We start from the raw sequence: 24827 nt of genomic DNA, 5'->3' as shown, positions 1-24827 counted from the left end.
ACAGTCAGTTTCACAGCTTTGCATGTTTCTTTACCCTCAGAACGGTAGCTTTGCATGCTCTGGTACAGGCATGTTGCTTATTACAGTCAATCTAGAAGATGATACAAGATCCTGTCCGTCGGCTTTGAAGGATCCGCCTTCCATAGTTGCACCTCCCAAACCTGCCCCAATTAAACATCAAACTCTTCATGAACTACTACATTAATCACATAAGAAAATTTAAAGAAAAAACTTCCCATGTTTACTATCAAATTCTTGAGCGGAAAGACATTTTCATTTTCCCTTCAACATCCATGCGCACCCCTTAGAGAATTTTTTTCACGTATCATAATCTCATTAAAAGAGAGAGGATAGATGAGAAATTGCCTGAATGGTTTTGCCAATACTGACAGGGGTAGCTTCAGCATAGACAAGGTCACCGAATTGAGCAGGTCTTACATGGTTGGTGCTGAGTTGAATTCCAGCTATCCTTTGAAATCCACTTGCCAAGTGAGCTCCAATACTTGCAAGACCCTCTGCTATCATAGCAGAGACACCCCCATGTAAGAACCCGAATCCCTGTACAGTTCGTACATGATTATTAACAAAACTAAGGAAAGAAAGAAACGTTTCAAAAAAAAAAAACAAAGAAACGGAAAGCACAGCGAAACTCGGCATATTGTTGACCTGACAACACTGGAGGGTGACAGGAAGACGGCCGGTGACCCTGTGAGCTGATAACTCGTCGATCTCGAAGCCAATTGCATGAAGGGGAGCATCTAGATCGGCGGTCTTTGATGATGCGGCCGACGACGACGACTGGTCCTCCATAATCTAATCCAAGAGAGGGGTGCTTGCTGGGCTAAGTGTCGCAGTGAATTCCGATTCAATCTGACTCGCCCGCGATCGGCATACTTTAGGTCACCCAAGCAAGATGGCAAATTATAAATTTTTTTGAGCAAGCAAATTATGTAATTTAAAACTATTTCTAATATGATAGGTAAAAAAATTCGTTTTCTATAGGCAACAGTATTACTTATATAAAAGGCAATTTTTTTGGGCTGGGGCTGAATAGACAATTTTATTGGCGGATAGTAAATGCAGACAATTTGAATTTTAATTTGTGAAAAAGTAATCCGTTAGATTCAACCTGAGAAACAATGTTTTTTTTTTTTTAAATAAAAGAGGCGTAAGCCCAAACACAAATTAAAACCTAGGGGAATCAGATCGCATACACTCCCTGGTAACCAAACTTCTCAACTCCAACGGGCAAGAATCCAATGGTTATTTGGTGCATTGGGCATTGGTTCAGAAACTGAACCTAAAGGCTAAGCCCATTTCGTCCGGTGGTCCAATGATCTCCTTTTTTGTGTTGATCCAAATGATCAAAGAGGCAGTGAAATCAAATCCAACTTCTACCACTTTTCTTTAATAATTTTTCATAACAAAAAAAAAAAGTCACAAAAAAACAAACTCTACTAGCAACCATCACACTGGTGGCTGGCGGTCAGTCGCCGGTAGTGGCCTACCACCAGGAAGGGATTGAACCTTTTTTAAAAAAAGAATAAAGAGGCATTTCGTCATTTCTCCTAAATTTTAAAATTCTAATTTGAGAATAACTTCCCTCCTTGTCATTTCTCACCCTTAGCTTTGTAAATGGGATATCTTAATTTCGGGCTTCTTTATTTGTTATTTTCTCTTAGTTATTTATAATAATATGTGTTGTCTTTAAAATACTTTTGCTAATCATGTACATTAGTTAGAAAACTATATTGATAAAACTTTTAATATGTTCAACTACTAGAAGAACTACCTTAATAAATGAATATATACGAGTAACAAAATAAATTGAAATTTATATTCAAGACCAAATTAAATGTTAAACTAACTCTTATATAAAAAACTAGATATAGTATCTATTTGTTACTTATAATAAAAAAAATAGCTGACAAAAAAAGAAAATTACAATTCCTAAAAATATATCAACAAACTAATTTACTCACTAAATCCACTTTCACCCGCCGTCTTGTTAATGAAATCATTTACTGCAATGCATTTTTTCCGGTAAAATTAGTAGCGGGTCTGGATGGTCCATTTCTCCCGAATGATCCGTTCCGGACGGGTCGTCTTCCAAATCATCTCGAGCTGCTTTATCTGCAGGGACCGGATAAGAATTTGTCTTCCTGTATTCCGCAAGGTCGCAAGCTTCTAACTTTTGAAGTTTACACTCTCTGGTTCCATTTCTCTTCTCTACAGAGCGCCAAAAAAAAAATCGATGGTTTATCTCTAGATTTCAAAATCCCACAGATACAAACAATAATGTCAACCTTGTCAATTTCTTCACCGGTTTCTCCTTTTTTTCTAGCCACAGTGCCGCTTCTACCTCGTACTTAACGTGCTCTCTCAAAATTTCGCCTCGCCAAATCAAGAACCCATTGCTGAAATTGCAAGAACCGCTTCATTCAAAACTTTATGCAGAGACTAAAAGAGGCAAAAGACCAGTGAGAGGTGTGGCGGTTATGAGCGTGGAGGCTGGCGTAGGAGTAATGGGAACAAAATTAGGGATGATGACTTATTTCGAACCCAGCGGCGAAGTCGTTCCATTGACTGTGGTGGGTTTCAAAGAAGGGAATATTGTGACTCAGATTAAGACCGAGGCTACTGATGGCTGCAATGCCGTCCAATTGGGATATGAAAGGGCGAGGGATCGACAACTGACGAAACCATCTTGAGAAGGTGGGTGATATACCCCTGAGGCATCTTCAGGAATTTCGTCTTCAATCTGTGGAAGGGTTCGGGCCTAATCAGCGACTTGTATTGGATGAAATTTTCAAGGAGGGGGATCTTGTTGATGTTTCCGGCATCACCATTGGCAAGGGGTTCCAAGTTTTGATTCTCTCTCCCCATTTGCTCTGTGTTCGGCTGGGAATAATTTCAGTTTGATATTATATTTGACAGTTCAGTGATTTCAACATACTATTATATTGCGTTCATATTATAGTAGAGAAAGGAATACACTATGTTAATCTCAGGATTTTGATAGGTGTTCTCAGCTAATCAAGCGTTCCATTTTACGCTTACTAACTCCTAAGATGCTAGCAGAGAAGTTTAAGATGGATACAAGTGATAGACCAAGAAAAATCTTAAATTGTATTAATTTTTCATTAAAATATAGCAACTTTTTAATTTTACCTCTATTTAATAAATACTCCTTTCAAAAAAAATATAACTATCTACACTATAATAAATAAAGGATAATATGGTAAAAATTTAATAAAGTAACTTATAAATAAGACAAAAAAAAATCTTCTCTCTCTGCCTATAAATAGGACCAGAGGAGTATACCTTTAGGAATTTCCCAAGTAGAGAGGGCAGGCAGGATGGATGAATGCAGAATGTGAGGCTATTCATTCAAGGAATTTTCTTTCTTTTTATTTTTTTGGTGGAATGTCGTATTTGTGTAACCAAGAGGTGTAATTAGCTGCTTTTGAGTATCATTATTAGCATAGATCAGGTGCAGTTATTTGAATATAGTCTTAGTTGTTTTTGTTTACTGACGTCTAATGTTGTGTGTACTATTTTATGCCTCAGCTTTTAGTGTATAAATTCTGTTCAGTAGATATGTTTGGTACGCAGAATCTTTAGGAAGGAAATTGAGAGGGAACGAGAATGTGGTGGAAGTGACTCTTGCATCTCTACATAGAACTATGGGTTCCAAGCCATAATGAACTATTGTTTCTAAGCTATATTTACTGATGAATCCTTTACTAGTATACTTGTATTTGCTTACAAAGTCTAACCTAGCGCAGGAACTCATCTCAGCTTGAAGTGATTGATGACTGATGAGCACTTGGTTTCATATCATTATGTGTGACAAACAAGGGGAAGAAGATGCCTGGTAGGATGGGAGGAACAAAGACCAAGATCAGAAAGCTCAAGATTGTCAAGATTGATAAAGATCTTAATTGTCTTGATCAAAGGTGCTCTCCCTGGTAAGCCTGGAAACCTCATGAGGATTGCTCCTGCCAAGATTGTGGGCAAGAACATTCTCAAGAATTAGGAGATTTCTTTCTTTCTCTATTGCCTTCATTAGTTTAACTGTTTTTTTTTTTTTTTCACACTCTCTCCCGCCTAGGCTAAAAGCTCTATATTGCTATTATTCATGCGCTTGTAATCCAAATTATTGCTAATGAAGTTCTATTTCTTGCATATATTATTTCCCATATGTCATTCATTGACAGTGATTTTTTTTTATAGGCATCGTGCGATCTATATAGCCGATCCCACCTAGTGGGATAAGGTTTGTTATTGTTGTTCTATAATAAGCAACCAATGTCATTATTGAAATTTGTGTCTTTAACCATTGTGATATGTATCTTTTGTTACATGACATTGGTATTTGTTTTGTTAATTCTTGTGAAAATCATTAAACCTTCAGCAAGAGTAAGGGATCAAAATACCCGGAAGGAAAAAGAACAATATTAACAAAATGTAATTAATAATGTAACAGTAGGTGTTTAAACAAATAAGAAAAGCATACTCAGAATAAGGAGGGTTGGAAGAGAGGAGAGGAAAAGGTAGATGTGGAAGTAAAAAAGTGATGGGTGGGATATTTATAGAGGATGGGTTGTAATTTGCTGTTTTGTAACTTTTGAAACGGCTTCTTGAGTGAAATTTTTTAAAAAAATAAATTGAATTTAGTGATCTGAAAAAATTATGCGTATAACATAAATTGTTGGAAATTTTAATCATTATCACTTTGTCTGAAAGAAGATATTAAAATAAATAGTTAGAAATAATTATAGAAAATTAAAATGTATAGTTGGTAATTAATTTGAAAAATGAATTTAAAATATATATGTGTGTGTGTGAGAAGTGCTAGCAATAGCTAAGTTTTATAAATAGCAATAGCTAAGTTATAATCTCGTTTAAGGAGGAAATTTTCAAAATTCGCTGGTTATGAGGGGAAAAGAGAGAAAATCTTTTAAAAAAATTTCTCGCCTCCTAAAAATTTAGCCACCTAACCAAAAAAAAAACTGGTTGCCTCTGTCACTTCGCGTCTCGTCCCTCATTTCTGCCTTCACACTTTGCCTCTCAGTCTCTTAGGAGGTGTTTGAATAGAATGAAATCATAATTTGAAGAATAATTTCTGAGAAAAAAATTATTTTTAGAATAATTTTGAAAAAATAGATTTTATGAAAAAAAATTCTGATAAAATAAGAGTGTCTAGATAATTATTATTAGAAACACTTTTTCTACGTGTAGAAGTTAATATGATAATTACAGAAAAGATAGATTTTATAATGTATTTTTATTTGAAGTAATAAATTTGTTTTATATTATTTTTTCCACCATAATAAATAATATATAAAAAATGTATTTAGTAAATAATTAATATATGTATATGTATTTATAAAATATAAGATTAAAAACGTTTTTAGAGAAATGATTTTTTTTGGCCAGCAAAAAAAATGTTATCTTATCTTAAAGATTTTAAACATGAAATTTCATAATATTTTTTCACAATTAGTTTTTTTAACAATATACTATCTTTTTAATCTAAGAGCTATTTGATATTCAATTTGGTATATAAAATGTCATTTCATTTTATTTCTCATATCTATTATTTTTTTAAAGTAGTCTTTGTAGTAGTTACACATGTTAAATATTATCAAATAGTACTTTTAGCAAATACACATGATTAGAAAGGGTATTTTAGGAAAAACATACCTATTTATTACAAATATCTAACTTAACTAATTTTTTAATCTACTCAAATTAGTCAAAAAACTCTTATATTAAGGACTGAAAATAATATTACAATGTTAAAAGAAAAAAAAAAAGACCATATTTTCAAAAAGCAACATTGTTTTGCTTTTCATGAACCATGGTTTTGGAAGCAAAAACCTTAGTTTTGGGGCCAACTAAAGTTTTCTGAAAAATCTGTCTATTTTGGATAATGTCTGACCCAAACTATGAGTCTCACTTCGCATGAAACTGGAGAGGCTCACCCTCTGTTTGGATAGAAAGAAAAACTAAGAGAAAAGAAAATGAGATGAGAGAAATTGGAGAGAGAAGAAAACTTGAAAGAAAATATTATCACTCTTCCTATTTTGATGGACAAAATTACAAAAAAAAAATAAGAGAAAAGAAAATAAATAAATATATAAATAAAACTAAAATACTCTTACTTTTATATCAAAATGTGTCATGATTAAATCTGAATTAAATATTATAATGAAAAAACCGTGTTGACATTAACATCATCAAATTATTTAAATCAAATTATTTGATCAAGATATATTATCGTGTTATTATATTTTAATATTAAATAATTTATTAAAAAAAGTGTCTTTCTTTTAGAAGAAAAAAAATGACATTTGTGTAATGCCAAAAAGAACAACCAAAGCAACATCTTTACTTTTTTTTTTTCCTCTTTGGTTTTTCTTTTAAAAGGATTTTTGCAATTTTAATTATTTTACTGTTCAATCAAACGAATATAGGAAAAATAATAAAATGAAATAAATAAATAATAATAAATAGCTATTATTTTGTGGAAAAAAAACAAATGCAAGGCTAGAGAGGAAAGATGTGTTTTCTTCTTATTTTCTATATTTGTGGAGAGAAAAGTCGAGAGCAAAATAAAGCGTAAGACCCACCTCATTTTTTTCCTAACTTTTCTTTTTTCCACTTTTCCTTCCTCATCCAAACAGAGAAAAACTAACTTCTCCCTCCATTTTTTTTCCTCTAGTTTTTCTTCTTCCCTCATTTTCTTTCTATCCAAACATAGCATCAAAGTCAGAGGAAAACACCTTAAACCTAGTGCCTGGGGGGAAGATGAAGTGACTTATCGGGTAAGAAAAAGCTTCTCTTTAGAAACACTCTGTCTAGAGGAACTCCTTCAGATGGGCTCCTCTGGAAACTTCTTCTTCTATTCAAAGGTAACACGAAACGTTGACCTCTGCAAAAATCTGTTGTCATAAAATAAAAAAACTACTATAGGCATTTGTGAATGAACAACTTGATATGCATTTTTGTCTTTGACTGATTCATGCTTACTTGGTGGCCTGTGTATCCTTTTCCTTTCATTACTTCATGCTCTCCTGATGTTTTCTAAGTACATTCTGATAGATGTATAGATCCAGAAATTAGCACAAATCTGTCTAAAGGAAAAGTGACATTCCATGTTCTACTTGCAGTACTTCTGGTTTTTGGCCATTTGATAATATTTATCAGAGGAGAATACTCTAAAAGAGATCATTGACTTAATTATGTGCGTTACTATGCTACGCTGTATGTCTATTTATGAATCAAGGAACTTGGAGAGATGCTCTATGAATTTTTGATTGTTTTGTTAGAAAGTAGCTACATAAGTAGGTGTGATAAATATGTCATATGTGTAAATATGTAAATAATAAATTCAAATTATTTGACCAGGTCTTAAAAGGATTAGAGCAGCTGAGATATTAGGAGAATATATCTGAAGTATTAGATTATTATTTTTTGTTATCAATATCTCCTCCTTTGTAAACCATATATCTTGTATCGATCATATGAATAAAGATTGTATCAACGAAAAAATCATATGAATAAAGATCTCAATTCCATATTAAGAATCAAACCACACGGTATCTAATTATTTAAAAAATTAACTTTAATAAATTTAATTAAAAATAAAATGATATAAAAAGATTTTATAACAAAATATACTAATTATTTCATATAATAAAATCAAATGGGTTGAAGAGAATACAATCTAATTATGTAGCGATGAAGGCTTTTCAGGTGAGGGGGTAATTTTGTATTTTTAATTTTATATTTTAATATTTAATGTTACTAAATAATTATAACTTTTAAGATTCGTTCTAATAAATATTATTTTTTTTAAGTCCCGGACCTAGAAAAAAATAATATTTACTAAAGAAGATCTTAAAAATTTTAACTATTTAGAAGGATCCAGTATGAAATTAAACATTTGAAAATACCAAATTACCCCATAACAAACACCATGCGTATTTTAAATAAACATATTTTGATTAATTGATTTCAACAAATGCAATTAAAGCCTTTATAAATATTGTCTTAAAATTTTCACATTTGTGTAATTTTTTTAAATTGTGAAATTTTTACTTTTAATCCAATATTTTAAAAAATTAAATATGATGTGGTGTGTTATACTAGTTGATTCTCCAAAACATGTAGTATGTGTGATGCGTGATTAGAGAAAATGTGGGGATTTAGATATGGGTAGTTTAATATTTTTTTTAATCAAAACCATCACCATCGTCGTCATCATTACTTGTTGAATATAAATACAACGTCTCTTTGTATAAACCCTTCGCTCACACCCTATTAGTTTTACATTGCTTGTCTTTCTCCTTCCTCCGCTGTAGTTGCATTGTGTGAATCAGAAGGAGGCACCATGGATGGCCGAGGTTTTGTTGGAGGCTGCCGCGATTTTGAAGCCAAGATCGGTCCGCTCTTAATTATTTCATGCATAATGGCTGCCACTGAAGGGTTCTTATTTGGATACGACGCCGGCGTTTTGGGTCCTCTCTCTCCTCAAACTCCGTCCCTTTTCACTCGTCCGCACTCAGTGTTCATCAGGTGATGAGTATCCGGTACTCATCAACTAATGAGCAATTTAAACCGTCCAGATTTAATTATTTTTAAATAATTATTTAAAAATAAAAAAATTATATTTTTAAAGAATGATAGTTAAAAGATTATCTTCATTTTTTATCATATACCTATTAAAATAATTATTTTTAAAAAAATAAAAATAAAATTAAATCTGGACCGTCCAAATCAGATTTGGACGGTCCAGATTTAATGGGTATTGGGTGGTCATCAAAACTGATGAGCGTCCAATACAAATCCTCCTTTTCACTGCCCTTTTAATTTCTTTTCTTCTTTTTTTAATGTTACGTGGGCGAGATTAGAGTATTTTTGGGATCGGGTCACTCTCGACGTTTTTCTTAATTCCTTTTAATGCTAATTGTTATGGTGGAATGGATCAGGTGGAGTGACGTCGTCGGTACTGCTGTACCTGTCGAGTTTGACAGCGACCTTGTTCTTCGCTGCCGGTGCGACCAGAAAGGTGGGACGGACGCTAACCATGTTGATCGCGCACCTCTTCGTTGTCGGAATCGATTTGATTATCAGCGCCGCGGCCGCTCAAAACCCTATCATGCTTATCATTTGTAGAATCCTCATCGGTTGTGGCGTTGGTTGCGCTTACCTGGCGTTAGACTCCCTTATTGGTTTATTTCAGGATTTCAGGAAGACTCGTGAAACTTCTGGATCTAATAATAATAAGGAAAAATAATTTAAAAGTCTTAAATTTTATTGGCAGAAAGATTTAAAGCTTTCTCCTGCTATTATTTTTATAGTTTCTTTTCGCTTTTTATCAAGGCCTTGGTGTTTAGCTCTTGTGCCAGACTATTCAAATCGATTATGTAATTGGAGTCTTTTCTTTTATTATATGGCATGCATATGTTTCCTTTTCCTTAGAATTTCATATCCTAGTTTGAGAATTCTTTTCCTTCCTTTTTTCTCCTCTTCTTTTTTTTCTTTACTTCTATTTTTATATTAATTTTGAAGGGTGCATATTTACTTATTCAACATACATATGCCACTGTTTTAACACTACAGTATATATAAATGTTGTAAAAATATATTAGGATTTTGAGGGCGGTTAATTTTTTATTTTTCTTATAATTTTTTTCAATATCTTTTCAGTCAAGCTAAGAAACCCTTTTTGGTTTTATTAATGACGGTTTAACTCCAATCTAATTTGACTCCACCATATAAGCAGTTTTTTTGTCCAAATTGAGTTTAGCTGGTCGGATCGTCCAGTCCAATCCGTTTCTTTTCTTTAATCATTGTACACGAGTTAAAACTAAATTAAGATGTAATTGGGCTAAAACTACTAAGGCTAAATGATTATAATAAGGGTTTAGGTACAAAATTGTCATATTTTTTAGCTTAATGTCACGCTGGAAGGTTATCACTCTAACTATTATCTAGGTTAAGTTTCATCGTTAGTTGACCTATGTGTTGCCAACGTCATTTTCTTTTTTAGGTTAAGTATAAATTATAGCATATTAAGTTTGACTGTTAACTAACCAAATATACTGAGTTGATAGATCCACATATAATTCACTTCATTTTTTTCTCCCTTATCCACTTTATTCCTGGGTTCATAACCTTAATATCATTTTTCCCACACAAAAATAACTCTTTCCACGCATATATATTATTTCGCCATTCACTATTAATTTAGTACTTTTTTAAGAAAAACAAAAGTATAGCATAAACATATAGTAACCAATATACGTAGAGGATAAACTTATGAAAATTCTTGAAAGATGTAATCAATGAGGTCGATTTCAGGAATAGTCACGGGCTTGAAAAGTATAGAAGCAATAATTTTCCTGAAGTTTACTAAATCCTCACTTTGAAAAAAAATGAAATGGGTCACATGAGGATCTACCAACTCAACATATTTAGTTAATTAATGGTCAGATTTAATTTGGATAACAGCTAGGGCAACATTACTACAATTAAAAAACTTTTAGATACCTCCTAAATAAAAACTTTCAAGACAAATTTGCACTTAACCTAAAAAAGAAAATGACATGTATGACACATGCATATGCCAAGTTAGCATAGTTAGTTAACTAACGGTCAAACTTAATCTAGATAACGGTCAATGTGACCTTGAATCAAAAAATACTTCTGAATACCCAATACTTCTAAGCATAAACTTCCATGACAAATTTGCACATTAACCCATTATAATAACAAGAACAAAAACATTTCGTTTTGGAAAAAAGAATTGGGCAAAGGTGAACATAACCAATCCAACCAATTTTGGTATTTTTTATTTCTACTGATGAATTACGGGGGTCGACTGAGAAAAATTCCTCCTGAATTAGAAGAACAAAACAGAAAACGAAATTCCCAAAATACTTTAAAAGCAAAGAAAAAGTCAATCAGACAGGACACAAGTTTGGGTCACTTGTATAGCACTATCATGTTAGATCTACAAGTGTTAAACACTACCGCTAACAAGGAACTCATGAAGATCCAAGTACAAAAGTAAACCTTGTAGATACTAACTTCACACATCAAGATTTGACTTCAAAAGGCAAAGCCTTCATTGAACCTGTCTGATCAAAAGTTTGGATTGAACCGGAGACGCCGCTTGTAGAAGTTGATCAGCTGGAACAAAAGAACGGACATTAAATCAAGGTATACAAGAAGGACAAGGCATATTTTGAAGTAAAGTGTTAATCCACCAATTGGCAGATTGATATTAAATTACCAGAAGTGGATTGTTAGCCTTAAGATATTTGTTATCCGCCTCAACTTCTGTTCCATCAGACCTGTAAAGCTAATTGCATTAGTATTAACTTCATTGTGTGAAGAACCATGCTACTCTGGTGCAGGAATGTTGCTTATTACAGTCAATCTAGAAGATGATACCACTATCTTGTCCTTCGGCTTTGAAGGATCTGTCTTCCATAGTTGCACCTCCCAAACCTGCCCCAATTAAACATCAAACTCTTCATGAACTACTACATTAATCACACAGGAAAATTTAAAGTAAGCTTCCTCCCGTGTTTACTATCAAATTCCTGAGTGGAAAAGAAATTTTCATTTTCCCTTCAACATCCATGCGCACCCCTTAGAAAAGTCTTTTTCTCATATCATAATCTCATTAAAAGAGAGAGGATAGATGAGAAATTGCCTGAATGGTTTTGCCAATACCGACAGGGGTAGCTTCAACATAAACAAGGTCACCGAGTTGAGCGCGTCTTACAAAGGTTAGTGCTGAGTTGAATTCCAGCTATCCTTTGAAATCCACTTGCCAAGTGAGTTCCAATACTTGCAAGACCCCTCTGCTATCATAGCTGAGACACCCCCATGTAAGACCCTGAATCCCTGCACAGTTCGTACATGATTATTAGCTAACCTAAGGAAGGAAAGAACCGTTTCAAAAAACAAAAAACAAGAAATGAAAAGCAAAGTGAAACCCGGCATGTTGTTGACTTGATAACATTTGAGGGTGACAGGAAGACGGCCGGTGACCCAGTGAGTTGATAACTCGTCGATCTCGAAGCCAATTGAGTGAAGGGGAGCATCTAGATCGACAGTCTTTGATGATGCAGCCGATGACAATGGCGACGACGACGTCGACTGGTCCTGCATGATTTAATCCAAGAGAGGTGCTTGCGGGGCTAAGTCTCGCAATGAATTTCGGTTCAATCTGTTCGTCTCATTTTCATCGAGTTCCTTAATTTTTTTGCTTTTTGGGTAATGATGTCTTTGCTCTTAAAAAAATTCATTTTTTATAGGCAACACTATTACTTATATAACTATTACTTATATAAAAGGCAATTTTTTTTTGGGGGGGCTGAATAGGCAATTTTATTGGCGGATAGAAATACAGACAATTTGAATTTTGATTTGTGAAAAAGTAATCCGTTAGACTCAACCTGTTGAAAAAGTTTTCTTTTTTTCCGGTGCAAAAGAGGGCTAAGCCCAAACACAAAGTAAAACTTAGGGGAATCAGATCGCATACATTCTCTGGTAACCAAACCTTTCAGCTCCCGCGGGCAAGAGTCCAATATTGAAGAGCCTGAAAGCCCAAATTTTGCAAAATAATAAAAAATATTAAACAAAAATAATCTGTATGTCTTTATTTCGAGAGTACATTTAAAAAATGACAACTGAATAAGACAATAACAAACGTATAATAATTTATCACTGTATGTATTTCTCCCAACCTCATGTGTTCAATTAGCAACTCCCTTGACCCACGTTCGTTTTCCCATTTTTCCCTCTAGATGCCCCCTAGATTCTTTTCATTATCATTTATTTTGCATTAAACAAATGACCCACTTTCTATTATTGTTGTTTTCACAGGAAGCTATGCATCATCAACTATCAACTATGCTGCTTGCCATCCCCAGAAGCATGCCCGTCCCAACTGAGAACTGATTTCGCAATCTGTACGTATATCCCGCAAATCCGGCCAATACTTTCTTCAATCCATCTAACACCTTCATGTACCCTTCCATAGCAATAAACTTCATGCATGCTTAGATTCTTTTTTATTCTTCGTTCAATCGGGGAAACCCATGTTCATACTTTGAGTTTGAGCCAACTCTGAATTACATTACAAGTTTGCCCAAGCCTCCTTCACATTTCAGAAGCAACTCCCTTGATGATACCCCTATATAATGCAGGGGCAAGATTAGGTGGTTGCATCATCAACTGTTTCATCCATACTCTGTTAACGGAGAACACAATATGGAGATCGCTAAAGGCAGTTCCATCTTGATTATCCTTCTGGTGTTTGTCTCCGGTTTGATCCAAGCCCACGCTTAATATGCACTTTACTGTGCTCACACAACCAGATGCTCCGGAAAGTACATCAGATGCCCATCTGAATGCCCAAGCAGTGAATCAAATGATCCTCATGCTAAGGTTTGCTTCATTGACTGTGACCAACCTGTTTGCAAGGCTGTCTGCAGAAGTAAGCATTCTTTCATTGCGCAAGCTTGCTTTTAAGATTTTATCACGATCAAACACTCGTCACTAGATTGTTAGCCTAATTGATTTCATGTTTTGATGCTTTAGAACGGAAACCCAAATGCAACGCACCAGGATCAGGATGCTTTGATCTGTGGAATTTTGGGCCCAATACTGATACAACAACGCACAAAGAAACTGAATGGAAATTTTGTATTACTGAACTAGAGTAATGTACAACACATGGACCCCTCTAACTAAGACTCAAGGCCTGACTCCTATTTATAAGAAGCAGAAGATAAAAATAAACCAAGAAGGTTAAAGAACCTAAATGTCGTATTGAGTAATACGACAGATTATTAAATTACAAATACTCCTATTTTAACACTCCCCGTCAAGTTTGGGGCTGTACAAATCTATAGTCCCTAACTTGACTAATAATTTCCTTTGAACATCTCCCCCAACTGCTTTGGTCAGAATATCAGCCTATTGATCAGCAGACCTCACGTGTTTTAAATCAATTTGCTTCAGTTCCCACTTTTCTCTGATGAAGTGACAGTCTACCTCTATATGTTTAGTACGCTCATGATAGACTGGATTTGCTGCTATATGTATCGCCGCTTGACTATCATAGAAGATACTCACTGGTTGCTGGTGCTGAATCTTCAGATCCTTAAGCAGTCCCAATGCCCAGACAATCTCAGATGTAGCCATGCTCAATGCTCTGTATTCAGCTTCAGCTGAAGACTTTGAGACTGTGCTTTGCTTCTTTGTCTTCCACATGACTAAAGACCCAGCAAACTTAAGCAAGTATCCAGTAACTGAGCGCCTTGTTAAACTACATGAAGCCCAATCTGAGTCACAGTAACACTCCAATTGGAAAATCCCTTCTGAGCTAAGGAATATCCCAAGTCCAGGTCGTCCCTTTAGATATCTCAATACTCCTCGTGCAGCCCCCATGTGTGCTTTGGTTGGACAATGCATAAATTGACTGAGGGTCTGCACACAAAAGGAAATGTCAGGTCTGGTCATAGTTAGATATATTAACTTACCAACCAACGTTCTGTAGCTTTCTGGGTTCTCCAACAACTCCTCCTCTTTGCTCTTACCCTTTTCATAAGGCATAAGCTTGAGCTTTTGTGGAAAAGGGACTGCTAAGGGCTTGCACCCACTCATTCCTGTTTCAGAAAGTAAATCCAGAACATATTTCCTTTGGGATAACACTATCCCCTTTTTAGATTTAGCCATTTCTATACCAAGGAAATATTTCATTAATCCAAGATCCTTAATTTTGAAAGTATTATGCAGAAAATCTTTTGCTAGTTTAATCCCCTTTTCTGAACTTCCAGTTATTAAAAGATCATCAACATAAACCAGAATCAAAACAATACCATCATCACAGTTCTTAATAAACAAAGAATAGTCATTCCTGCTCTGTTCAAAACCTCCTAATTTTAAAGCTTGTGACAGCTTTTGATTCCACTGTCTAGAGGCTTGTTTCAACCCATAGAGAGATTTTCTTAATTTGCACACCATATTCTCCCCCTTAATGTCAAATCCTTCAGGGATTGACATATACACTTCCTCATCAAGGTCTCCATGTAAAAAGGCATTATGTACATCCATTTGGAACAAATTCCATTTATTTAAAGCAGCCAATTTCAATACTAACCGAACTGTAAACATTTTAACCACAGGGGAGAAAGTTTCATGATAATCTATCCCTTCCTTTTGATTGTATCCTTTTGCAACTAACCTAGCCTTATATTTATCTATACTCCCATCAGAATTATACTTAATTTTATATATCCATTTGCATCCTATAGGCTTTTTACCCTTAGGCAACGGAACTATATCCCAGGTATGATTGCTCTTAAGAGCCTCTATTTCAATTTTCATTGCCCTTATCCAATTTTCATCTTTTGCGGCTTGCTGGTATTTTGTTGGTTCAGATACAGAGTCAATGGCATTGAGAAAGCATATATAATCGGGAGAAATATTAGAATAAGACAAGTAGTCATGAATAGGATATTTACATTGCTTCTGTCGCTGTTCCTGTTTAGTTCCAGAAGTAAGGAGGGAACAAACATAATCATTTGACCAAATGGGGGGTCTTCTATCCCTAATGGGCCTAATTGGGGTAGATTGATGTTGGTTGTTTATTTCATTTTGCCCATGAATAATATCTGTTTCATTTCTGCTTGTTAGCTCATGGTTCTCACTGTTAGCTTCATTGTTAACTGGAATTCTTGTACTATTTTGTATCTGTATACTTTCTGGTTCAAACCAGAACATTTCTCTTAAGTCTTGATTAACTCCCCTTTGCTCTTTTCTCACAGCATCTTTAAAGGGAAACTTATTCTCAAGAAAGTTTACATGTCTACTTACCAGAACCGTTTTTGTGTTTAAATCAAGGAGAACATAACCCTTTTGATTTTCAGGGTATCCTAGAAAGACACAAGGAATAGCTCTAGGCTGCAATTTGTCAGTAACTCTAAGATCTGTGACATAAGCTAGAGAACCAAAGACTTTCAAATTATTCAGATCTGGTTGGGTTCCATAAACCTTCTCATAGGGTGATTGGTATCCTAATACTTTGGAAGGAATTCTATTCACCAAATAGACAGCCATTTTCACACACTCACCCCAATATTCTACAGGCACATGTGACTCCAACATCAGACTCCTAGTTACTTGCATTATTGTTCTGTGTTTTCTTTCAACCACTCCATTTTGTTCTGGAGTATAGGGACAAGAGGTCTCATGGATAATGCCTTTTTCTTGTAAGAAACTTCTCAATTCATTGTTCTTAAATTCTGATCCATTGTCACTTCTAATTCTTTTAACATTCGTATGAAATTGAGTTGATACATAGGCAGAGAAATTTTTAATATGTGTAACAGATTCAGATTTATTCCTCATTAAAAATATCCAAGTTCCTCTAGAGAAGTCATCGACTATGGTCAGAAAATACTGGTATCCATGATGTGTTGGAGTCCTATATGGACCCCAAACGTCAATATGCAAAAGTTCAAAAATTTGCTTACTTTTTATACAGCTAACAGTAAACGGGAACTTTGTCTGCTTGGATTGAGCACAAACATCACAAACTTTATTCATCAAGGAACTATCCTTTATTACAAAATTTAGATGCTTCATAACAGAAAAAGGGGCATGTCCCAATCTTTGGTGCCAAAGACAAACATCAGAACTATTAACAATTTTATGATCACTTTGAACAGCACTAGCAATATGACCAGATCTAGCAATTTTCAAGTAGTATAATCCACTAATCTCTTTACCAATCATCCTCATCTTCCCATCCTGAAGGCCCTGCATTACACAGAGGTCAGGAAAGAAAGATACAACGCATTTATACTCTTTTGTAAATCTAGAAATTGATATGAGATTGAATTTCAGAAGTGGAGCATGCAGGACATCAGATATAACTATATCATCAGATATTCTAGCCGTTCCTATGTGAGTTACAGGCACACGATTTCCATCAGGTAACCTAATTGATCGAATAGGACCATTATAAATCTTATAATTCTCAAGTAATTCTAGGCTTCCTACCATATGTATTGTAGCTCCAGAATCAAGAATCCAATTGACATAAGCTACATTATAAGAATTAGGAATCGCCAAACCTGTACCGGTCAAGGCGTGAACGGTGGTCTCTGACTCCTTCTTCAGAAGCTCTAGGAGTTTCTGATATTGCTCGTTGGTGAAGCTTGGTGCTACCGTGGTTGCTTCATTTGCATATGCCTCTGGATCATGAGTTGAATCGGACGCAGCTTGTCCCCCCTCTTTGATCTGCTTGGTTCGAATTCCTCTGAAATTGGGAGGATATCCCACTAATTGGTAGCAATTCTCCCTCAGGTGTCCTTTTCTTTTGCAATGTGTACACTCAAGATTACTCTCCCCTCGTCCGCGGCCTCTTCCATGACCACGCCCCCTGGCGGCCATTGCAATTCCTTCTCCTAGGGACGGCCTATCATTACTGGCGATCGATTTCTGAGTCTCGTCTTGAATTATCATGGCGTAAGCTTCGTTCACTCCTGGTAGAGGGTTCATCAGGAGGATCTGGCTTCTTGCGTGATGATACGAATCACTGAGGCCCATCAAGAACTAAAGAAGCTTCTGTTCTTGAACAATTTGAGCATAGCTTCTTGAGGTCTCGCATGTGCAGGAGGGCAGAGTGACTAGCACCGACTGTTCCTCCCAAAGTTCCTTTAACTTCGAGAAATATGCGGCGACTGAGAGGGATCCTTGTCTCAGGGAGGTGATTTCTCGGTGAAGGGCGAAAATTCGAGCTCTATTCTTTTTATCAAACCTCTCCTTGAGATCAATCCATACGTGGTGTGCGTTCTGGAAGAATATAACCCCATTCGTGAGTTCCTTTGAGAGCGAGTTGAGGATCCAGGACAAGACCACGGCATTGCACCGCTCCCACTGGTCGTGCAGTGCCTCGTCGTGGTTTTCTTTCTTGCAAGCTCCAGTGATGAATGCGAGTTTATTCTTCCCCAACAGAGCGATCTTCATTGCTTGACTCCAAACCGTGTAATTCTCTGTGCCGATGAGAACGTGGGAGATGATTGAGGCCCCTTGCGTGTCCGATGGATGGAGGTGCAGGGGATGAGTGAATGGTAGGTTCTCGGCCGCAGTCTTTTCGTCCGCCATGGAAGACTCTGTTCGTGGGGTTGAGAAAGATTGAATCTCGGTTTAGGGAAGAAAACGGGCTTGCTATTCGAAGAGAGGGAAAACCCTCGGCTCTGATACCATGTGGAATTTTGGGCCCAATACTGATACAGCAACGCACAAAGAAACTGAATGGAAATTTTGTATTACTGAACTAGAGTAATGTACAACACATGGACCCCTCTAACTAAGACTCAAGGCCCGACTCCTATTTATAAGAAGCAGAAGATAAAAATAAACCAAGAAGGTTAAAGAACCTAAATGTCGTATTGAGTAATACGACAGATTATTAAATTACAAATACTCCTATTTTAACATGATCCTTGATTCATAGGCGGGGACGGCAGAGTGTTCTACTTCCTCGGAAAGAGCAACCAACACTTCGCCTGGTCTCCGACTCTGACCTCCAGATCAACGCTCGCTTCATAGGACACAGACCTGCCGGCTGAAGCCGAGACTATGCTTGGATGCAAGCCCTCGGTATCCTCTCCAAGTCTCAGACTTTCTCACTCGAAGCCAGCAAGGAGGCACAATCGAACGACGACGTCGACCTTCTCAAGTTCAGCTACAATGGCAACGATGTTGTCCTCCCAGAAGGCTCGCCCTCCAAGTCCACTCTCCAGAACAAGACAACAAGTTGGAGAGAGTGGCTAATAAGAACAGCGTGATGGTTACAATCAAGGACGTGGCGGAAATTATGGTGAACGTGGTGCCGGTGACGAAGGAAGATGACAGGATTCACAACTACCAGCTGCCTTCAGATGACTGCTTTGCCCACTTGGAAGTTCAGTTCAGGTTCACCAAGTTGTCTTCTCATGTGGATGGTGTGCTGGGAAAGACATACAGGCTGGATTTTGAGAACCCGGCGAAGCCTGGAGTGGCCAAGTCAGTGGTTGGCGGCGAAGACAAGTATAGAACTGCATCCCTGCTTTCTCCAAGCTGTGAGTCATGCATATTCTCGCAGGAAAATTCATCCACTGAGAGGGAAGCTGAGAATGCAGTGGCAGAGCATGCGACTCTTGATTGCACCAAGTTCTTATATGGTCTTGGAATTGTTTGCAAGAAGTGAGTAATGCCTCCTGCGGCGTATTGAAGACAATAAAGTCTAAAGCTGTGGGTTGAAGTGAAATACGGCTATCTCCTCTTACAGTCAGCGGTCGCTGTGCCTTTACTACTTGCATTCAGCTAATTTAAGTTCTTCAATTTGATTTGTTGTGGAAGTCGTACGTTCAGCGTATGAATAAGAATTAAGTTTATTCAAACAAAGCATTTGCTTGTTTTTCTTTATCCATTGGGCTTCCTCTTCTCTATATGCAAATGTTTCAGGACTTAAAAAAATTAAAAATAAAAACTAAAATAATGTCTATTAATAGTGAATTCAAAATTAAATATAGGAGTTGGTTACAGTTTATTTCTTGTGAGTTTAACTATATATATAATGAAACTTAAAAGGTTAAGGAAACATAACTCGCAATTAAGAGATAATTGAGTGAACCGTCTTTGCCTATGCGTAATATTACCTGAGTTGGATTGAACTTAAGAGAATCTAAGGGCCGCCGGTTACAAAAACGTAAATAATTTTTAATCACGGTCGGTTTGTACCATTTCAAATAAAAATAATCATCAATGGCATAATTGTAATGCTACGTCGAGTCATAGGAGGTACTTTGGTCTTCCTCAAACCCAGCCAATCTCATGTACACTAGCTACCGTCGGCTTCTGATATTTTCTCCTTCTGATAACTCTCCCCGGATCCCCCTAGTGGTTGTGAACAACAATTAAATATCAAAATTAACTTAATTCATATTCACACCATGCATTTGCAGACTTGTTTATTACTTACAGGAGGAAGGAATGAGTGATGAGACAAGGATCGTGCCAGCGCGTCCGTCTCCTTCAATATCTTCCACAGCTTTCACCTCTGAGAATTTCTTTTCATCAAAATATATTAGGTCACCCTTGCAAAATAGTAAATCTCTTAATTTAAAATTATTTTAATATGACATAAAAAACTGTTTATTTTACACTAAAGTAGAGTTTCCGGTCAAACCTTGGGTTAAAATAAAAACACTGAACACAACACTAAGCCCACTTTGTATTTGTATTAGATGTTTTTGGATAAGCATTTGTATTAGATGTTGATTGTTGAGTTCGCGATCAACCCGACCTAGGCTTGGCAAATGGGCATGATTTTTTTTGTTTTGGGCCATAATGGACAGATTCATATACAGCATATTTCGTAATTATCACAAAAATACTCATTTGAACCAATAAGTGTAGAGAATTAAACACCTTAAACATTATAGCTTAAGTTCAATCCTTAGGATGATGTATATAGAAAAAACATCATTAGAAGGGGTCTCCGTTACGGTGCTTGACAGTGCCCTAAAAGATTAGTCTCTTATCATTTGGGTAAAAGGATAATCTGGGAAAAAAAAAAAGCTCATTTGAACCACTTAGACTAATTTTAATCTTAGATGGTTCAAATTTAATTTAAATTTTTATATGTTTTAAATATTTTTTATTTTAATAGATACAAAATTTGAAATAAAAATAGTCTTATGACTAACACTTTTTAAAAAATATAAATTTATTATTAAAAGAACTTAAATTACCAGCATTAACATGGCAAATATTAACATATAATTTTGAAAAAAAAACATGATAAAAAATAAATAATTTAAATATGAAAATAAATAAATACATAAATGAAGGACAAAAATAATTTTGTAAATAAAAACAATGCATGATAAACAAGAAGTTTAATTTATTTTTCCTTCTAACTTTTTTGGGCTTCTCGGCGCCCGTGTCATGAGTTCAATCGGCAACACCCTCTGACCCATGTTCTTCCTTTTTTCTCTCTACACGCCTCCCATAATTTACGTTAAACAAAGGACACACGTTCTATTAAAAGTCAATGTCGGTTTCATCACAGTAATTTCATAAAATCTCAACCCTCAACTGTTCAAACTTAATATGAACAATCAAAATGTAATTTTATATTTTCTACGGCCCTATTTATAAGGTTCAAATTAGAGAAGAAGTATAGTCTATTTTATGAGCTTCACTTTAGATTCGTCTTAACATTTAATGTATTTTTTTAATATTATTCTTAATTATTTCAGAACTAGTTTCGGTACTCTAAATTTATTAGATTTGGATCATCCATATTTTATTTAAATGGTTTAGATTTGGTTTTTTATTTATTTATTCAAAAAAATTATTTTATTATGTATAGAATATAAAATAGAGATAATCTCTTAACCATCATTTTTTTCAAAAAATATTTTTTATTTAAAAATAATTAATTAAATATTTTTAATCTAGGCCGTTCAAATCAGATATACACATTTCAGATCTGATAAGTTTAGAGTACTCATCAAGGCGATGAGCACTGAAACTAGTTCCAATTATTTCTCTTTTGTCACATTTTTTTTACACATATTCTCTTTTATTTTTTTCTCATTTATTATAAGGCATATTTAGAAACAAAAGTATTTTTCTAACCTATTTATTATTTTAAACTAATTATTCATTATCTATGAATTAGTTATTTGAAACTTATAATAGGAATGGGAAGGAATATATTTTTGTTTTTTTAAAAATGTTTTCTGTTTAAAAGTTATTAGCTGGAAAATTTACACCCTTATACCATTAAAACTATATCTCAATGATGTAGATTTCACCGGTCCGTTCTATTATTGTTGTTTTCATGCTAAGCTAGGTCTCATCAACCATAGCTGCTTGCCATCCCCATAAGCATGCGTGTCCCAACTAAGAACTGATTTGGCAAGCAGCGTGTATCCCGCGAATCATGGCAATACTGCTTCAATCCATCGAATAACATCACCTTCACCATGTACCCTTCTACAAGAATGAACTGCATGCATGTATCCAATATCCAATATCCTTTTTAATTCTTCATTCAATCAGGGAATCCCATGTTCATACTTCCAGTTTGAGCCAACAATGAATCACGTCACAAGTTTGCAAAAGCTTCCTTCACAATTCAGAAGCAACCCACTTGATGATTTTTCCTCTATATAATGCAGGGCAAGTTTGGGACACCCCCATCATCATCAACTGTTTCTTCATATATTATTCGCAGGGAACATACGATATGGAGATCGCTAAAGGCAGTTCCATCCTGATTATCAGTCTGGTGTTGGTCTCAAGTTTGATCCAAGCCCAGGCCTATTATGCACTCTACTGTGGCCACAAAACCAGATGCTCTGGAAAGTACATCAGATGCCCATCCGAATGCCCAACCAGCGAATCCACTGATCCTCAGGCTAAGGTCTGCTTCATTGACTGTGACCAACCTGTTTGCAAGGCTGTCTGCAGAAGTAAGCTCTCTTTCATTTCGCAAGCTTACTTTTAAGATTCTATCTTGGTATCGAACACCCATCACTAGATTATTAGCTTAATTGATTTCATGTTTTGATGATTTAGAACGGAAACCCAACTGCAACGCACCAGGATCTGGATGCTACGATCCTCGATTCATCGGCGGAGATGGCAGGGTGTTCTACTTCCACGGAAAGAGCTTCGAACACTTCGCCTTGGTCTCGGACTCTGATCTCCAGATCAACGCCCGCTTCATCGGACACAGACCAGCCGGTCGAAGCCGAGACTATACTTGGATCCAAGCCCTCGGCATCCTGTCCAAGTCTCAGACTTTCTCTCTCGAAGCCAGCAAGACTGCACAGTGGAACGACGACGTCGACCATCTCAGGTTCACCTACAATGGCAATGATGTGGTCCTCCCAGAAGGCTCGCTCTCCAATGGAACTCTCCGAAACAAGACATCAAGGTGGAGAGAGTGGCTAATAAGAACAGCGTGATGGTGACAATCCAGGACGTGGCTGAAATCATGGTGAACGTGGTGCCGGTGACGAAGGAAGACGACAGGATTCACAACTACCAATTGCCTTCAGATGACTGCTTCGCCCACTTGGAAGTTCAGTTCAGGTTCACCAAGTTGTCTTCTGATGTTGACGGTGTGCTGGGAAAGACCTATAGGCCGGATTTTGAGAACCCTGCGAAGCCGGGAGTGGCTATGCCGGTGGTGGGTGGCGAGGACAAGTATAGAACTGCATCATTGCTTTCTGCAAGGTGTGAGTCATGCCTTTTTAAGAAAAAATATGAATAACGCCTTGAGAAAACAATAAAGTCCAGAGCTGGGTAAACGTCAAATATTGCGATCTCTTCTTACAAAATAATATTCAATGGTTGCTGTTTCTTTACTATTCGCACTACGTTGATGTAACTTTTCAATTTGATTTGTTATGTGAGAGTCATACTTTCACTGTATGAGTAAGAATTAAGTTTATTTGAATAAAATATTTCCATGTTTTTTTTATCATTTGGGCTTCCGGCTTCCGCATCTCTATGAATAGCCAATTCGAGATTATTGGCGCCAAACAATACGGAACCAGTTTCTTTCTTTTTATTAACCGAGCGCGCGTAGTCAGATATTCTATCCGTGTATGTATCATGTAGTGACAAAAAATAGAAATTAAAGCCTCCCGCATATCACTTCTTCTGTTCTACACATAAATAAAATTGATTTGTACAATAAAATTAAAATCTTTTTAAAGACGATATTATCTCCAGTCCTAATTATAAGAACTACTTGACTAATTTGATGATATTAAAGAAATAAGTTAAGTTAGTTATTTGTAATAAATAAGTATTATATTTTCTAAAATATTCTTGCTAATCAAATGTATTGGCCAGAACTACTATTATTAGAAGGACTACTTTGAAAAAAATACATAAATATGAAAGACAAAATGGATTGGGATTTTATATTTAAAATAAAAATAAAAATAAAATAAGGTCTTATATTAAGGACCGGAGGTAGTACTATTATTTTTATACTATATATATAATATGAAACAAAGAAAATTCAAAATACTCTCCCAATTAGGAATGGGATAGTTGGATGCTGAGTCTCTGTCACTAACAGTAATGGATTGTGTGGAATGCTCAATTTCAGTATAAAGTAAAATGCTTGAACTTTGTAATATAGGTATATTACGATGGGGGCATCTTGACCTAACTAATTATCACAATGTTTTTCTTTGAAAAAGAAAAAAATGAGCAAGCCTAAACCACTCTATTGCCCAATTTGGGGGGATCTGATGTGTTCGAGGTTCTCATTCTGCACTAAATAATGGAACGGTCAATATCTAAGGAACGACAAAAATAAATAGTAGAGGATATGGATAAATTATTTTCGGCATTGAAATATTCTTGATTTTTTTTTTTGATAAGATGTCCCTCGGAAAAGTCAAAGAAATATGTCACACCAAGTGTGGATTTTAGGCTGCATGCGAAAGGCATTCTTAAGGAATTTTTGAATTATCATCACAACTGTGTGTTATTTCTTTAAATAAAAGAAATTATTAAAATGCAAGCGGAGCTAATATTAATGGCATTAATTCATTAAAACAAGATAATGTGGCTAAATATGACTGGAATAAAATCCGGATATGATATGAAATGATTTCCATCAAATCACGTGATCAATAACAAGACAAAGGCTACCAAGCCATGCAATGCGACAAATTTTACTGGAGACGGGTAGCAGAGAAATTCAT

The 24827-nt window shown here is 35.6% G+C and overlaps 5 pseudogenes; 3 read left to right on the top strand and 2 right to left on the bottom strand.

Annotated features, from left to right (window-relative positions):
* Positions 1-10: 10 nt before the first annotated feature.
* LOC114748085 (1,4-dihydroxy-2-naphthoyl-CoA thioesterase 1-like) lies at positions 11-810 on the bottom strand (annotated as a pseudogene).
* A 1539-nt stretch (positions 811-2349) lies between these two features.
* Positions 2350-2922, top strand: LOC114748092 (50S ribosomal protein L3-1, chloroplastic-like; annotated as a pseudogene).
* An 8496-nt stretch (positions 2923-11418) lies between these two features.
* Positions 11419-12195, bottom strand: LOC114748089 (1,4-dihydroxy-2-naphthoyl-CoA thioesterase 1-like; annotated as a pseudogene).
* A 1104-nt stretch (positions 12196-13299) lies between these two features.
* Positions 13300-19291, top strand: LOC114748083 (uncharacterized; annotated as a pseudogene).
* Positions 19292-22342: 3051 nt separating this feature from the next.
* On the top strand, positions 22343-23469 carry LOC114748082 (uncharacterized; annotated as a pseudogene).
* The last annotated feature ends 1358 nt before the right edge of the window (positions 23470-24827 follow it).

This window comes from Neltuma alba, unplaced genomic scaffold, assembly GCF_004799145.2.
Source record: "Neltuma alba isolate B1F8T4 unplaced genomic scaffold, ASM479914v2 tig00005605_pilon, whole genome shotgun sequence".
Taxonomy (NCBI): Eukaryota; Viridiplantae; Streptophyta; class Magnoliopsida; order Fabales; family Fabaceae; genus Neltuma; species Neltuma alba.
The sequence above is the reverse complement of the archived record's forward strand: the minus strand, read 5'-3'. Positions and strand labels throughout refer to the sequence as shown.